Source organism: Plutella xylostella, chromosome 10 (assembly GCF_932276165.1).
Source record: "Plutella xylostella chromosome 10, ilPluXylo3.1, whole genome shotgun sequence".
In the NCBI taxonomy this organism is placed as follows: Eukaryota; Metazoa; Arthropoda; class Insecta; order Lepidoptera; family Plutellidae; genus Plutella; species Plutella xylostella.
The window spans coordinates 1,721,083-1,739,384 of record NC_063990.1 but is presented as its reverse complement, the minus strand read 5'-3'; the positions used below and the strand labels follow the sequence as shown (position 1 = coordinate 1,739,384).

Here is an 18,302-nt window from a genome sequence, read left to right as displayed (position 1 = left end):
ATAGATGAAGTAATATGATCGGTATGGTTAATACAACCCCCGAACTTCATTTTACTGAAGGTAAAGTGACTCCTTTGTATGATATACGTCCTTTGTATGATCTGATATACGAATCACGTTAAGTTTAGATGCAACCTTGTTTCATATAAATTATGTTAGTACCTATCCCAACAAACATTTTACCCTCAGTTACAGCTATTTTTAAAACTTTAACCTGTATAACTGTGTTATAATTATCTCGGTTCTAACATAAAGCGATAAAGATGAGTTAAAAAATGAAATTAGTGTTAACAGCAGGTTTAAGTTTTAAAATGGTATTAGTCAAAGCAATTATAATTAAGATGTTATAGGTTTAAACTGTTTCTAGAACCTAAAGCTATACAAGAGTGCTCACTGACACCTGTTAACACTTATGGTTGTTAAGTGCTTTCCTTTAATACTCATATAAATCTTTAGGTGTCATATTGAATTTAGGCTGCAGGAATTGGTTATAAAAGAGATTTTGTCAAGAGTGCAGTAAGACAAGATTCTTACAGTGTTGGAAAACTCAACAATGCAGTTTTAATCTTTAAGGTTAACTTAACTTACGCTTATAGCGTTAGGCAAGTAGACTGTAAAAGTAACGGTGTTAAGCAAGACTGTGCGGATCGACTTAGACTGCATAATACCCTTGGCTAAGGGTGGTCTATTTCAAAAAGTGTAATAGATGACTTACGTGAGTCTATATGTCTTAAATGTAAGTTCGCCATTTGCATTGGCGACCTAACCTATAAATTGCTGGGATAAACAATATTTTGCTTTAAAATACTTACCTATTTTTGTGAATTTTGTCATTCCAGTCATGCCAATCGATTTATGAAACTAATGGACATACAGCAAGGATACAAAAAAATACAAAAATGAGTCGTCTACTTTATATTTACTTATGTTTCATTTGAAATCCTTAATAAATTCGGAGCGCATTAAAATTGAGGTGGGAAATATGGTATACATTACAGTAAAATTACAATGGCATATTATTTTCAATTCACAAAACATGTTAAGTCTAGTTAATATATTATATTTACTGTTATTTAGTATTAATCAATACTGTCACTTTAATACTGTCGCGTATGATTGCTGTTGACACTATTATTTTCAAACACATACAACTTGTATGGTAAAAGTGTATTCGAAAAACGGTAACATACTCACTTAACCCTTTTTTACCAAACAAATAAGAGTCAGGGTGTCAAATAACCATTATACAACTACAACTATACCGGTAAAAGTTCTAGCTGAGAGTGATTAAACACTCTTCTATAGTAACTTTAGCACTTCAATGACACCGTACTACAGGCTTTCTATAACTTAAACACTTCAATGACACCGTTTTACAGACTTTCTAAAGCCTTTACTCTCAAAATCGTGGGCCTCTTTCGTGGTTATAAGTGAGTTAGAGCACTCTCCTACACTCTTATACAGCTATGTCTTAACACTTTAATTTTCGAATGGAACCATTATACAAGTTATATGAGAGTTTTTTTAACGCTACGATGTTAGTTGGGATGTATGCTGTTTCTATGTAAGTATCCAAATTTTCATGGTCATTAACAGGCATTGTTCATAGATCAATCCAATAATTTATACTTTCAGACATATCCACACCGATATCACAGTGAGATCTAAATGGGCCACCCTGTATTATAGCCCTGCTAGCTGTGACCTAGTTAACTGAGTACCTTCTGAAGAAGATTATGGACTCTGTTTTTCAGCGATACGTAAATTGGATTAGCAATGGCTTGCGAATTTTCTGTTATGCATTTTGAAAGGAATACTGTTTATAAATTTTAATAATAGTTATTAGTACACACTACAGTTTCGTTGGCTGGGTGGAAAAATGGAGTCTAAGCAAACACAATTAATATAAAAATATATGATATGCCTACTTAATTCATTAACCTTAATTGTTTTAGATATTTGCATCCATAACACATATAGGAAATGTAATATACGAGACTTCTTTAAGTAGGTATACAAAAAATAGGATTTAACGAAATAAGAACAACCACCATCTTTGAGGTACTTTTTCACCGAAGTCGTAAATCAAAGTAAGTATACTATCCCAATATGCCCCTGGTTCTTGACGTGGGATAAATGAAAAGGGTCTAAACCAACGGTCGGCAACAGGCGGACCGCGGTCCGTTTGCGGACCGCGAAAGGTTGAACCTCGGACCGCCAAATATTGTGATGTAGGCTTGTCAAGTATAAATAAATACGTAATATTTTGAACCAATCTAACTTAGCACCTACCTAATCTAATTAATCTGTTTTACAACATCGATATCGATCAAAAACATCGCGCTGCCGCGAAGCCCACGCCGCCGTCAAGCCGCCGCGCGCGCTCTGTGCATAGGTACTTATAGCTTCTCCGACGACCATAATAATTATAATAAGGAGAACTCTGAAGAAGACATTGCAGTGTTTACAGAAGTTTTGGCCGATCTTAGCAACGAATACGCCACAACCACAAGGTTCCAAGACTTTGCAGAGATGGGCAAGCTATCTCTGTTTCTTAAGTCACCCTTTGAAGTTGATGCAGCCGCCGAATGGACAGATGTGGCTGCCAAGCAAAAGTCTTTACTGCCAAGTTATTTCCAAAGGCGTCACATGAAATGGACGTATACATCTTTTTCAAAATGTTCAGAATTTTTCGAAAAAACAAATATTGTTTGAGATTAACAGACGCTCACTTAGAAGACACTCGAATTAGCTGTTCTTCACGAGAACCAAGCTATAAAAACCTGGCTCAAGACCGCCGATGCAATTTTTCTCCCTAATTTTAGTATTAAATAGCTGTAATTACTTTAATTATTATCAGTTGTTTTTTTTCTGGACCTTTTAAAATTTTTCGACCAATATCCGGACTCTACCTAAAACTACTTGCCGACCCCTGGTCTAAACAAATGTGCTAACGCGTTTACCATAAATCATCGGAAAACTCTAGCTCGCCAAGGAAGTGGCCAGTTTCATACGGCTAACAATTCTTTTTTATTTATTTTTGTAAAACATATTAACGTTAACCATTGAACCTAAACTTTGATTCTATTCATGTAATAATTATATTCAATGTACAGACAGTCATGTACTTATTTTAGACGAAACTATTATATTTTGATAGATAGAGAAGATACAAGACCTATAGATAAATAGATCTTGGTGTTCTTGTTTTAGCCGAAGGAGCAAGAGTAAATTCGGAGCCATTGAGCAAAAATGTGTCAATAACAAGCAGGTATCCTAATCCTAACTAATATATAATAGTCTGTCTGTCTGTCTGTTACTCTTTCACACCAAAACTACTGAACGGATTTGAATGAAATTTGGTATACATATGGTCTAGACCCTGAGAAAGAACATAGGCTACTTTTTATCCCGGAATTCCCACGGGAAAACTTTTTAAGGCGAAGCGAAGCTCGCGGGCACAGCTAGTATACAATATAATATAAACACTCAAACCTTGTACTAATGTACTCCCTTGCGGGGTAGGCAGAGGTGCGGGTATGTGATCGGGTTTTTCGATTATTCTCATAAGAATCTGGAAATCATGCTACGAGTATTTCCACTCACAAAGGCTCCACTAGAATATCACTTAGCTTTCAGCTTCGTATTTTCATTTCCCGCGCTCGCTCTCCAACGTTCGAGAACCTTCCACACGGATCAGGAGGGTCACTCTATACTGACGAAAATCGAACGAACGAGAGCTGTCGTGCAATCGGCACGTTTCATACAACGAGATAGAGTCGTGGCTCGCGCAGCAGCGCTACGAAATTTCGTTTTTCGTCATATAGAGTGACCCCCCTGGAACTATTGGATTTGGCACGTTACCTGAAAAGAAATATGCCTGTGAGTACTGCGGTAAAGTTATGATATTTTGAAATTTGGGAAGAACACTCTGATCAATCATAACTATACAGCGTGAGTAGTATGATCCTCTGAGTCATTATCTTTCAGCTTCCTGTTTACCATATTTGCAACACCCTGTGTATTGATTATGTATAAAAACCTGATTTTTTTATTTGGCGTGGGAACAGTTTATAACAATCTTCTTTTACAGCTAAGCTATGGCTAAAACAAGCCAAACAGCTTATTTTTGACAAACAGCAAGAAACTTCTAAAAATGCAAAGACTGCTTTACCGGTACCCCGGAAACCTTTTCAGCTTAAAATACCTGATATTTCCATAATGGCGTAGCGGTTCACCCTCCAGCCCCGGGGCCCGAGTGTGCAGGTTCAGAGAAGTTCAAGGTACGACCAAATTGGCCGTTCTGATGCAGGTATCATTACGTAATAGGTATGCGGTTCACACGGACGCGTGCTGTGAATCGCGGGGTGAAATGGTTCTAGGCTCTTACTGGTGGTATAAACATGGAAAGAATACGGTGTACTTACTTATCTGATGCTAAAAAGGAATACTTAACCACATACATAACGTACTTATTTACTTTATTACACACACACACACACACACGCACTCACGCCTTGTACTAATGTACTCCCTTGCGGGGTAGACAGAGGTGCATTGCTGCACCCACTTTTCGCCAGAGTGTTATGTTAGTCCCAATGTATTACTTTATTATTTATAATAAAAACCACTGACATAAAACATGAACTTTAAAACCTAACAAATATTATTCAAACATTATTATGTACTTATTAATAGCATCTAGGTAATTTGATTAGATTATTTATGATTATTACAAGTAAATGCAGTAAATGCACTACAACAAATTAGATAATATACCTATAGAGGTATAGCGACAGACAATGTTTGCATTTGCTAACGTGAGTTGGTAACTCTTAGGTACATTAGTTTCCTACACAATTACTTTGCGACAAAGAAAACACTAAAACAAGTGTGTGTGCACGATAAAAATGCAAATTTTAACATAAATGAATGACTCCAAGCCGTTTTTAAAGTTTCGTAGAGCGTAACAAAGGAATCGATACTTACCTGTGAGAAACTTGTCAACACAACGCAACAATAATGAAGATACTTAGTTAAACTATTGCAAAAATGTTATTATAATTATCAACTGCTGTACATAACATGCCTCTCCCAAGGAGTGCCACAATATTCTGTCCTCAGCTTTCCTCAGTTGCTCCAAAAAATACCTTGGGAAAGTCTTATGTTTAGCAGTGGATGATTAAACTCTGATTACACCCACCGAGTAACGTGGTGAGACAGTATCCTCGGCCGAACACTCAAGCAATTTCTAGTAGTAGTACCTGACCGAGGATATTCTCTCAACACTCTAGTCGGTGAGAGTAAGCAGGGTATTACCAGCTGGCGATGATAACATGAAAGGAGATATCTGTTTGCCGGGTGTATCTATTCTATTCTCTGTGGGTTCTGCACCTGGCTCTCCCGAATGGAACCTTTGTGCATGTCCTCAAGGTCTAAACTACCTTCCTAAGCTTGGTGGGTTCACATATCTAGATTGATGTGCTAAATCTAGATATGCAGGTTTCCTCACCTATACATTGCCTATACATTGTACATAAATTCAAAGAACTCATACGTACGGTACATGTCACCCGACTGAGCTACCACCGCTCTTTGTGTTTACCTAATAATGTTTTTAGTTCAAAACGAACAAAGATGCAACTGTTGACAACAAGATGTCCCTTGAACTTCTGCGGCGCAGAAAAAGCCTCATTCCTACGAGTACATGAAGTTTTTCTCTGCAATTTAAATGGCATTAACTTGATTGATGCAGAGGTTGTCGCTCGTTGGCGGAATGCTGGGACACTTCGGTGTTGTGTTGTACCTTTTCGCTTCTGCTAACAATTGCGACCTTCCGAACTACACTCACGAACTTACAAAATGTCGACAACAAATGGCCACAATTTTATAAAACTTTTAATTAAGAAAAACATTTTATTTGATCAGAATATTTACGATTTAAGTTAGTAATGTTCTTTCTGATCTGATGCGCAGTAAAATGTACTTCAATATTGCAGACGGCGTCATTTAGCCAGTCTTATCCGTTTAGGAGTAAACTTTTTCATTGCTCGTGAATGTATTTGTTAACGCTTTTCAACTGAGTCAAGGCATATATAACATATTTACAATGATTTCAAAAGGAAGGATACGCCCTTCAGAACATTTTACTCAAACCTTCTTCATACAAGCAAAATAACTGCCATCTGTCATAATTTATTGGAACTATGTCAGAGCCGACTGAGCCGAGCTACTTATCCTGACGACGCAACCTTGTACGTGTGTGCGTTCATATTATACCGTCTCCGTCCCGTCCCGTCACCGGACAGTAGGTACATAATAATATGAGTGAGTTGCATGCGGACGTCCGTACAAGGTTACATCGTGCGGCCATTGTAGACTTTGGTGGTAAAATAATTATCGCTTTAAAATGTGTTTAAATAGACATTTTAGGGCCAACGGTCCTCAGTCGACAGTTTTCTGTGACGGAGAGATAGTCTTTGTTTCTTGTGATAAATATGCGTATTTTTGTTGTGAAAGGCTACAAAAACTATGATACGAAGGTCAAAAAGGAATATGGAATATCGTATCATCCTTAATTAATAAATAAACAGTTTATTTATTAATTAAGGATGATACGATATTTGATAGCCTTTCACAACAAAAATACGCATATTTATCACAAGAAACAAAGACTATCTCTCCGTCACAGACAACTGTTGACTGAGGACCGTTGGCCTTAAAATGTCTATTTTAGGGCCAACGCGCGGGTGCCATTTTCTTGAGTGGTTTGGCCTGTCCTTACGTGGTAATATATAATTATGTCAATGCATATTTATAATTTACTCCTACTAACTAACTACAAGTTTACGTTTTGCATTTACACATCAACATCGGCAGAGCTGTCCCATTACCAGATGCTTTGTGACTAATTATTACTGACGAGAGTGACGAGAATGTACAGGTTCTGTTAAAAAGGGTAAGTAGGTATACTGAGATGAAAGAGTGTTATTCTAAATAACTTTTGCTCTACAACTTTTGATAATTCAGGAAAAAATAATTACTTATTGCTTCTTCATATTTTAAATGTTGTTGGTTACGTGAATTATAGCTATGGGGAGCTCAATGTTTCCAAAGTAGTAAGTACAGCAACAGTACTTAGTTCAGAATGACCCTCTGATTCACCATTTTCGCGTACTAAATGCTACTTTTGATACACCCTGTATAAGCCAGCTCTTCTTAACACGCCTCGTGTTCCTCGTTATGTCTTTCCATTTCATTACAAAAAGGGTGATTATAAATGCTAATAAGTCAGTGTGGAAATTAACACGAACACTTAAGAAATGCAACAATTGCAAGTATTTAGGTCCTTAATAATAAAAACTGTGATGTGTACGTATTTATTTGTCTTATTGCGATTTTAATTATTTAGGTACATTTAAATTATACGGTTGTAACTTTCTTGACGCACTCATTAACACCATAACAACTACGCCACTGACTGGACGATAACGGGGCATTGTAAATATTGTATTTTCAATCACTCTGTGTGGATTGAAAATTTATTTTACAGCAATAGCAGTTTTCGAATACATCGAAAACTACTGCAATTGGGCGTGGCATATACCTAACCAGCACGCGTAGCACAGTATGGCGGTGACAAGATATAAATGACAGCTAGTTGCAACAAATTGTGTGATACCAGTTGTCCTCACAAACGCTAACATGGCCAACACGAAATAATCACTACAAGATGTGAGTTACAATTTTGACAGCGAGATTGGAAGATTTGTCTTATTTCCTAACATGGGTGTACCAATTTATCCACACATGTCTCAGTTTGACATTTGTTTAGGTAGCATTATATCACTCAAGTTCGAAGGTGGTGATAACATGTGACACAAATTATTATTTGTTTAGTTTTTGTTAATTTCATCCTTGCTCTACAAGAAGAGATGCAGGAAAGGAAAATTACTATAATACTTATAGGGAGGATGATCTGGGACTCTAATAACCCATTGAAAATGCTTCAAAAACAACATTTGTCAAAACACACATCCTCTTTTTTATTTGACTAAAATTATATATCTTTTACTTATATGTAGCGGTGTTAGCTCAGACGGGTAAGCGCCCGCCCCTCACGGAAGAGATGTGGATTCAAATCCTGTCGCTGACATGTGCTAATAAGTTAGATAGACATTAATTTGTTCCACTTAAACATTTGTACAGTTAAATTAAGAGGCGAAATGTGTGTGTTGAAGCAGACCAAAAGGGAAGCAACTCAGCGCATATGTTTGCCCTTAGGAACAAACCACAGATTTTCAGTTGTCTCCCATACTTATACTTTAAGTTTGCCTATTCACGTCAAAGTATTTAGGTAATGAAGTGGCTAATTGAATAGTTTGAATGCTAAATGTGGAGTTCATGAAGTGTAAATCATATAAACTGTACATTGAATACATCCGGCACACCGGGTAGTCAGCGACTGATTCTAATCCGCACACTGGGTAGTCAGCGACTAATCCTTTCACCACAGTGACAAACCCTAGTCAGGCTTTATTATTTATCAACTACACACTAACTATAAAAAAATAAGTGGGTATGCTAGCATGTACAACTAAATTAAACGGTTATAAAAATATAATATTTTCTTTAGGTAAGTAAAACATTTATTAAACTTTTAATTAATAAATTATAAAAAGTATACTATTTCACACACCATAAAAGCATATTTAGGTATTCTTAGTTATCAACTATCACAATAATCAGTCTGAACTTGGCTTATATCAGTCATAAAATGGGTCTCATAGTATGTATGCCAAGTTCTTCAACTTTTTCAGTTCGGTGCCGCTCGGGTTCATTGTATCACCACAAGGTTGCTGATGTCATCTGACCATCTTCAGGTGGTTTCTGCCAACAAGAGCTCTCCAACCGTGTCTAGGCCATCAATTTCTGACCGGTTTTGACCATCTTCCGTCTTGCCTACAAGCCAATTTCAATGTTCTGTAACAAACAAAAATGTTTCATTAGATTTTAGTTATACTTATGAACTAAGATTATGACTCCTATTGTCATCTTCATCATCATCATAACCCATCACGTACCCACTGCTGGGGTACAGGTTTCCTTCCAATGAAGGAAGGGTTTAGGCCTAGCCGACCAAGTAGCGCCATGTGAAAAAAGTTTTTTAAGTTGTTTTGTGTGCATATGCCCAATTATAATAACATGTCATGGGTACTGGCACTTACCTTAACTGTTTTTTTCCTTCCATTGATTATATAAATATTATTCAGTCAGGCCGTGGGACATGCATCGATGATATTCTGCTGCGCCCATCAGGATCCTGCCCGGGCTTTTTTCTCAAGGCCTTCTAGCTCCTGGGTCCGGGTAGACAGTGGGTGGGTCATCAGTCAGGTGGCATGCTGTTTTTGTTCTTCGTCTCAGGGATCCGATGCATCGACGGCTGCCGATAGCAGGAGCTCCCAAGGAATCTGAGCGTGCTTGGTCGGGAGCAAGCTTGGTCGTATATCATTTGATGAGACGATGTCCAAGAAACTCAATAAAGTAGTTTAATGAGCCAATATGAATCCATGGGGTAGCGCAAAGCAAAGTAATATTACCAAAACATTACAGTTCATTACACTCGAAACTCTCGAAAGCACCAAACAGTCAAAATTTTCTTCAAGTTTGACGTTTGGTGACATTTTAATTGTCAAAAAACCATAGACAATACAAACAACAACCACAAATGAGAGATTTTCGGAAAAAAATAACATTTGAAAAACCTATTTGCACAGAGCAGAAAAGTTACAGTGTCACTGGGACTAATGCCGAATCACACAAATAAAATGAGTCCCATGTACACCCTATGCTAACATTTAAGACTGATATCAAAAAGTGACTCAATTTAATCAGTCACTTCACATGTTGTCTTATTATGGCCATACTAGCCGTGCAGTTATATTTAAAAAAGGTTTAACCTAGGTAGGTAGGTTTACATTAAAAGCGCTATTTCTCAATCCGAAATTAGAAATTTATAGTAGCATATTCAAATTACTGTGTAATTACCACCGATACCTTATCTTCATAGTAAACTTGATGGTTATAAGATATGAACCCTACTGCCTACATTTAGTGACAATAAATCTTGAATATTATCCAATAGCCGTAATATTAATGGCTACTGGAAATCTTGTAGGTTATAATTAATTAAATTATTGGGCTCTCTTATCATCATCATCATCAACATGAAAATTGTTGATTGAATTCATATTAAGCATTGTAAATCATAAATAATTGATGTCGTGCATTGATCATTTTCATGCGATTCAAAACTTACGAATTGTGACATAGAGATTGACTACCCCCTGCAAAAAACCGTGTTATTTATAAGTATCCGTATGTGTGTGCCCATACATTATGTAGTTCCAATTGACAGTGTTCTTAGCCATGATTCTGTAAGAAGTTCACGAACACCATAGAACGCCAGGGGCGCTGTTCATATTTTCATACAAAATTACTCGATGAACTCTACTTCACGTTCACGATGAAAATTCATGCTAAGGGGTCAGAATTACCGACCTCATCAGAACCTAATATTTTAGCCATCAATTATCATCATCATTGTCGACTGTGTTACAACAAAGTCCCAATCTATTCTGAGTTGTACTTAACCTTATTTAGTTTACCTACCAGCTGTTACTCAACGGATCTATCTATAGTGTTAATTAGCATTCGCATCGCCTCTATAGCCGTATGCGGATCACAAGAGATCCCTGATAGGCTGGGTAACCGGGTCAGACCCTCGGGGTATGGATCTACGGTTGTGGCCGGGAAAGGAGCGTCATATCATAGTGTATTTACATTTCATCAGACAAATAGTACTCGTACGAATTAACTGTGCCAACAAGAACATGGTCAACCTTCTGGGCGTCGCTCGGTGGGGCGGCCGAGATACCGCTGGAAGGACGAAGTCGCCAAAGACCTAAAAGAGCTGGAAATGCCCGACTGGTCTGCCACAGAATTGGCACAGAATAGAGAAGATTGGCGCACTTTAATGTCGGAGGCCAAGATCCACTTCGGGTCGCTGAGCCATCGGACTAAATACTTAAGTAAGTAACAAGAACTGGGAGTCACGCCGGGTATGACAAAGCTAGTTATTATGAAATCTTTTTTAACCGACTTCAAAAAAAGGAGGAGGTTCTCAATTCGTCGGGATCTTTTTTTTTTTTTTTTTATATTTTTTTTTATGTATGTTCACCGATTACTCCGCCGTTTATGGACCTATTTTGAAAATTCTTTTTTTGTTGTATTGCATTGAGCTCCCAGGTGGTCCCATTTTTTTTTCAAAATTTTAGTTCACCCCCAAGGGTGGGTAAAGGGGTAAAAACAGGGTATGAATTTCCATTTTGGGCACATATTAAGCGATTCTAATGAAATTAAGAACGTAAATATAGTTCTTATAACAAAAAAATATGATGGTGACCTTGAGCTGATCTGATGATGGAAACGGAAGGCAGTCAAGGGAACTCCTCAACGGTATATAGCAACTACTTCGTGTTTAGGCTTGAATGATTCGTATTGATTAGTAGGACTTTTTGGAATCATTTGCATCTTACTTTTGATTAAAAATTATTGCAAATAAACTAAAAACTATAAAATAAAATAATAATTTAAAAAATTAAAAAACCGACTTCAAAAAACCACTAAAATGTAAGAAATAATTTAAGGTTTACACAAATTATATGTGACAGTACAAATATACCTAAGCAGGAACTGTTCTTTTTTGAAGTTGGTGCCATATTTCTTCAGATTACTTTGTCACCGCACCAACATCAAAAAAGAACAGTTCCTGCTTAGGTATATTTGTACTGTCACATATAATTTGTGTAAACCTTAAATTATTTCTTACATTTTAGTGGTTTTTTGAAGTCGGTTTTTTAATTTTTTTATTTGTCAGTCAGGTACACAGTTAATTCGTACGAGTACCTAGTACGGAGGCCTGCGCCTAAAAGTATACAGGCTGAGTTTTTAAAATAGCGATCCCCGATCCCTGATGATGAAGGGACCAGCTGCATCCTAACTAATATTATAAATGCGAAAGTAACTGTGTCTGTCTGTCTGTTACTCTTTCACGCCAAAACTACTGAACGGATTTGAATGAAATTTGGTATACATACGGTCTAGACCCTGGGAAAGAACATAGGCTACTTTTTATCCCGGAATTCCCACGGAAAAACTTTTTAAGGCGAAGCGAAGCGCGCGGGATCAGCTAGTCTGTTATAAATCCGGGGACGTGTTGTGTGTGATGTGTGTAGCAGTGGTGTTTATGTGGATGTGCTTGAGCAGTATGTGAGCTTGAGATCGTTATTTTAAAAACTTCGCCTGTACCTAAACTCTAAACATTTTGTATCGCTGGCGACAAAACCCGGCTAGCATCTCTTGGGTGAGAAGATTTGACAATCGATAGTAACCAATAATACGATTAAACTTAGTAAGTACCTATTTAATAAAGCAAAGCTAAAGTTGATCTTTCCGCTTGGTTTTGAAAGGATTGCATATAACTTTCACTACAGACGGTAGGTATATTTGTAAAAAATATATATAATAGCTGTTCCCGCGCGCTTCGCTTCGCCTTAAAAAGTTTTCCCGTGGGAATTCCGGGATAAAAAGTAGCCTATGTTCTTTCCCAGGGTCTAGACCATATGCATACCAAATTTCATTCAAATCCGTTCAGTAGTTTTGGCGTGAAAGAGTAACAGACAGGCAGACAGACAGACAGACAGGCAGACAGACAGACAGACAGACAGACACAGTTACTTTCGCATTTATAATATTAGTTAGGATATTTTCGTTAAGTACAATTAAACTGTGTCTATTTACATGCACAAGTACTTTTCCCTAGCTGGGTCCGTTTCTTTAACAGCCACACCCTATATAAAGCGGTCCGATGTTATTGGTATCCACACAATTTATTCCACAAAAAAAATATTTCGGCAAATACGTAAGGTCGGAAATAGATTTTTGTTTCTCTTCTCATTCTTAGCGTGTCGGTGCATAATACTAGAGCTGGACTAACGAGCACTAATAAAATGTTATAAGTATACCTACCGTCATAAATACAGATCGGTACAATGGAAACCAGCGCAGTCCTTTAAACCAACCAAAGGCGCTGCAGTAGCTGAGTGGACACCGTTTTGACGACGACAGCATATTATTTATTGCCTATCACCAATACTTATATATATATATATATATATATATATATATATATATATATATATATATTCACTATTAGATTTATATACTTATATTCATTTAGATTGATTAGATTAAGTACCTATATTAAAATTTCATTGCATCTTTCTTTGTAAATTAATATTGCTGTCTAAGCCAAATAAAGTTTTTCTTTCTTTCTTCTTTCTTACAAAACTACAAACTGACCCCTAGAATTAAGCGTCCACCTTTCGGTATCTTAGGCAACGGACGCATCGCATTTACAGTATTTTTCATAAGTAAGTAGAAATTCACACAAGTGCGTCCACTTATAACCTTTGGCACTGTTTCGTGAATATTGTCGAATTACATTTTCAGGTCACAGAAACCTGCCTAGGTCTTATTATCGAAATGCTTGACGTATTTCGCAAGCCCTAACTGTGTCTAATATGCAAATGACATGGTTGCGCCTGAGACTAACCTTTGAATGGATAGTGTATCCTGTTTTATATCTCAATTAAGTTAAAACCTAGATTTCGTATCTAGGAACCGTTGTTTTGGAGTACATATAACTACCTAATACATATACATGGGTGCTTGCCGTTAAATATGGTTTAGGTTAGGTTTTAGGTTCTTTATTTCATAATTATACAATACATTACATTACATTACATGTCAATTCTTTTGTATAGCTACATATAAACATTTTTTTACATAAGCGTAAAACATAAAAATAATCGTAAGTCAAGTTATAATAATTAATTAAACGGTCTAAGATTCAAAAAATTCTAAATAAAATGTCAATTTGTGCTAATACTTAGCTTCATATAGGTCATGTCAATGTGTTATGTACAGGAATATGCTATGTTATATTTCGGAATAATTCCTGAAACTTTAGAACCTTATTGCTTCTGAGAGGGGGTCTGGTTTCTTTACCATAGACTATACCTGCATAGGTTCCCAGGAAGTGAGTTAGCGCGTGGCGTGACGGCGAGACCGAGGTAACGAGGGCCCGGGTTCGACGACAGTCACGACCAAATTAATAGCACTCGCCAACAGAACTAAATTTCACGGATCGCAACTTTGTTTACAGTGCTAACTTAGCACTTTTATAGTGCTGGTTATTTTGTTTGCAAAAGGTTTTCATGTCAAGACAAAGCAGCAGCATAATTAAATAAAGCAAAGGTTCTAATATATTTTCAATGAAGTTGATATTAGCATCGGTGGTTCAGTGGTAGAATGCTCGCCTGCCACGCGGGCGGCCCGGGTTCGATTCCCGGCCGATGCATAGATCTTTTTGTTATATGCATAGATAGTTTTAAATTTTTTCCTCTAATTAGTATAACTTTTGGAGTTTTTAGCCATAATGTTTTTATTTTGTGGTCCCCAATTTTTCGTTTAAGTATACTGTTTTTTTCCTACATTGTTCTAAAATAAGACCAAAATAAATTCCGATACCGGGAATCGAACCCGAGCCTCCTGGGTGAGAGCCAGGTATCCTAGCCACTAGACCATATCGGATAGTGACAGCCCTCATCGAATCCACTTTAGAGTTGAAAAGAAAAAAAAATAGTAGGTATAGACAAGCAAGACTGCTATTTTGTTTGTTGGTTTTGCATTGCTGTCACGCTATTCCTACGCTGACTATCAACGCTAAACTAAATGTGAGGATAGATAACAAAATTATAACCGAAATAATAGTAACCGAATAAAACTACAACGTCTTCTACCTTCTACAGCACATCCTATCTCAAATAGAAATTTATGTAGCTCAGAATAAGCAGGAAATGTAAAACAATCACTGGTATACTTATTCTGTCTCGCTTGACTCGCTCCCGTCATCCTCCGACACCCATCACTGACGACTGACCAGGAAATAATAAGTTTACCCTATATTTTGTGGAGGGCCGATCATAGGGTGACTTACCCTACTGGCCAGTACTGGCGAGTTAGTTTTGCTTCGATGCACATATTTGACTTCTAATTTTCTAGTAGTCTAGTGTAAGTACTTAGGTACTAATAAACATATTTATTATCGAAGTAGTAGTAGGAATAGTAAGTACTTTTTTACAGGCAAACCTGCTACCTACTTAAAACTTCTATTCTACGTTGTACTACTTCTATCTAGTTAAAAACATATTTAAGTAGGTACTTTAAACGAATTGTTCCGTAACAACTCATAATTACCGAAATACCTATCTAAATAGGATCAATCGTCGAAACATCCAGATAAGTTAAAATTAATCCTTAATTACTAAGTAATCACGCAATTCACGCAACAAAATAGTTTTAAAATCTTTAACTCCGTGCAAATTTTAAGCTAATTCTTTACACGTGTAAGTGGATTTTTAATTAAAATTGGTTGAGTATTTATACATTTATAACTAATCGTGTTATTTCTGTTCATTTAGTTATGTAGGTCACTCGCTATTCCCAGTGTGTTAAACAATTAGTCCACGCTATTTAATTAAATAATTATCACCACTCCTAGCAAAGTAGCAAGTTGGAACTACATTGACAAATTTTAATTAAGTAGGTAGCTAGAAAAATAGCTAGGTACCCATTATTTTTGTAACGGTGGGAGGCGAAAATATTTACCTTTTTAACCGACTTGGAAATAAGGTTCTGAATTCCTCCGTAGGTACACTATGTATTTTTTTATTGAAGTTTACTTTGAAGTTTCAACTTATGCCGAGCGACAACCGAGCGTAACTTTCATAGTTTAGAAAATAAAACGCAATTGGGCAGTTCTTCTTTTTAACCTATATAACGGTGTCTCCATCAGTTGTGAAGAAAAAATCACGAGTTTTACAAATATTTATTTATTTATTTATATTTCAACGTGCATTGTACTAAAAACACAACGGGTGTGCTGAAAATCTTGAAAAATACTTAAACTTCGCGGCCAACCACCTTTTTCGATAGAATAGAAATGTAGCTATCATAAAAATTATAAGAGTTCACCAAAAAGCTAAAGTTATTTTTTTCAAATTCGGGATAATTTTTTATCCATTATGTAGGTTAAAAAGAAGAAGTGCCCAATTATCGTATGTTTACATAATAAGTAAAGGATGTTGCAAAATTGGTATACTAAGCCGAAACCTACATGTGCAGCATGGTATATAAGGCCGAAACTGAAATCAGAATTTGGAAATTCGCGAAAAAAAAAATTAATTTTCCATAGTAAAAAGTCACGTGACCAACAAAGTTTCTATGGAAAATGAAATTTTTTTTTCGCGAATTTTCAAATTCTGATTTCAGTTTCATTTCGATTGTATGTTTGTATGTATGTATGTATGTCTGTTTCTTTGTTCCCTCCTGTAGCCTAAACGGCTTGATAGATATTGAAGTATGAGGTATCGTCAGAAGCGTATTGATTGCGCGATGGTTATAGGCTATGCAACGTTACATTAAAATGTATATAGCGCCCTCTAGAGGCCATAAAGTGATGATCAAAAAAATTATATTTTTCCCACTATGCAAAAATATGCATATTGTGGGTATTTAAATCACAAAACCAATATTATTGAAATAAAAAATGTTCATAAAATAAAACCCGACTACTGACATAAAATTTCATAAAACAAAAATAGAATTATAAACAAACAAAAAACCCGACTGCACGCTAAAAAGCACGCACCTGACACTGCGCTCTACCCACAATCTCCGCCTTAATATCCCTCCTAATACCAATAAATTCTTCAGTGCTTCTTACACGGTTAGCGCTATCACTTTGTGGAATGATCTTCCATCAAAAATACGACAAGCACCAAGTCTGGAAACCTTTAAGAGAATGGTGAAGGAACACTACCTTAAATCAACTGTTTAGCTGTTATCAGATCATTAAATAAGTACTATAAAATCATGTATGTAGGTATAATATGTATGATATGTATATGATATATATGTGTGTATATGTATACAGGGTGTTGCAAAATTGGTATACTAAGCCGAAACCTACATGTGCAGCATGGTATATCTAAGCCCGAAACTGAAATCAGAATTTGGAAATTAGCGAATTTTTTTTTTCATTTTCCTTAGTAAAAAGTCACGTGACCAACAAAGTTTCTATGGAAAATAATATTTTTTTTCACGAATTTTTAAATTCTGATTTCAGTTTGGGCTTAGATATAACATGCTGCACATGTAGGTTTCGGCTTAGTATACCAATTTTGCAACACCCTGTATATGTGTGTGTATATATTTATATATGTATTATATTATATATACCTAATTGTGTATTATAATACATGTAGTTGGCGTATGTACTTGTGTGTATTTTATTTTATTTATTTTTTACCTATATTTAGTGTGAAGTTAGATAATAATAAATTAAATTAAACTATATTCCTTGGTTTGTGCGTAAAGATATTTCCCACAAGCTTCAAGTTTTTATAAACAAGTGCTTGCGACAAATTCTGGGAATATTTTGGCCACGAACCATCAGAAATGAAGACCTTTGGACTCTCACAAACCAGAGACCTACGCATTTAGAGATCCTCGATCGAAAATGGCGCTGGATAGGTCATTCGTTGCGGCAGGAGGACTCTCGCCTCACAAAGCAGGCCCTAGTGTTTGCCCCGCAAGGAAAAAGAAGGATAGGGCGCCCAAGAATAACTTGGATAAGGACATTAGCCCAGGAGATCAAGTCGATCAACATGAGCTGGCCAGAAGTTGTGGCTGCTGCCTCTGATCGTCAGAAGTGGAAAGCTGTAGTTGCGGCCCTATGCTCCACTAGGAGTTAAAGGACTTAAGAAGAAGAAGAAGATATTCCTTGAGTAAGTACACTGTACCGCTTTTATATCTCTAGTCCATCCATCCAAAGGTTGTCTGGAAGAGATCGTTATAAGCGATAAGACCGCCTTTTGTACCCTAGTTAAGTGTCTATGTAAAATTGTTAATTATTTCTTGGTGTACAAATAAAGAGTACTCTATCTATCTATCTATCCAAAAAGATGAAAACAAGCCCCAATGTTAATGGAAAGTATCGCGGGCGGGGACCAACTTGACCGCCACACAAAGTACCTAATTAACATTCAGCTAAATGGTGAACCCTCTCCTGATCCCCGCCTGCGATACTTTCCATTAACATTGGGGCTTGTTTTCAT

General features: G+C 36.5%; 1 protein-coding gene, 1 long non-coding RNA gene and 2 other non-coding genes across 7 annotated transcripts in view; 1 reads left to right on the top strand and 3 right to left on the bottom strand.

Moving 5' to 3' along the window:
- The window catches only part of LOC105390148, a 304,252-nt gene that overhangs the window by 278,578 nt on the left and 7,372 nt on the right, over positions 1-18,302 (bottom strand). The window lies entirely within an intron of this gene.
- LOC125489054 lies at positions 7,611-9,942 on the bottom strand. The gene is made up of 2 exons (XR_007266701.1): positions 9,228-9,942; positions 7,611-8,982 (listed from the first exon to the last, which is right to left on the bottom strand). It is a non-coding gene; the product is annotated as an uncharacterized LOC125489054 (long non-coding RNA).
- On the top strand, positions 14,412-14,482 carry Trnag-gcc. Its single transcript has one exon. It is a non-coding gene; the product is annotated as a tRNA-Gly (tRNA).
- On the bottom strand, positions 14,644-14,715 carry Trnae-cuc. Its single transcript has one exon. It is a non-coding gene; the product is annotated as a tRNA-Glu (tRNA).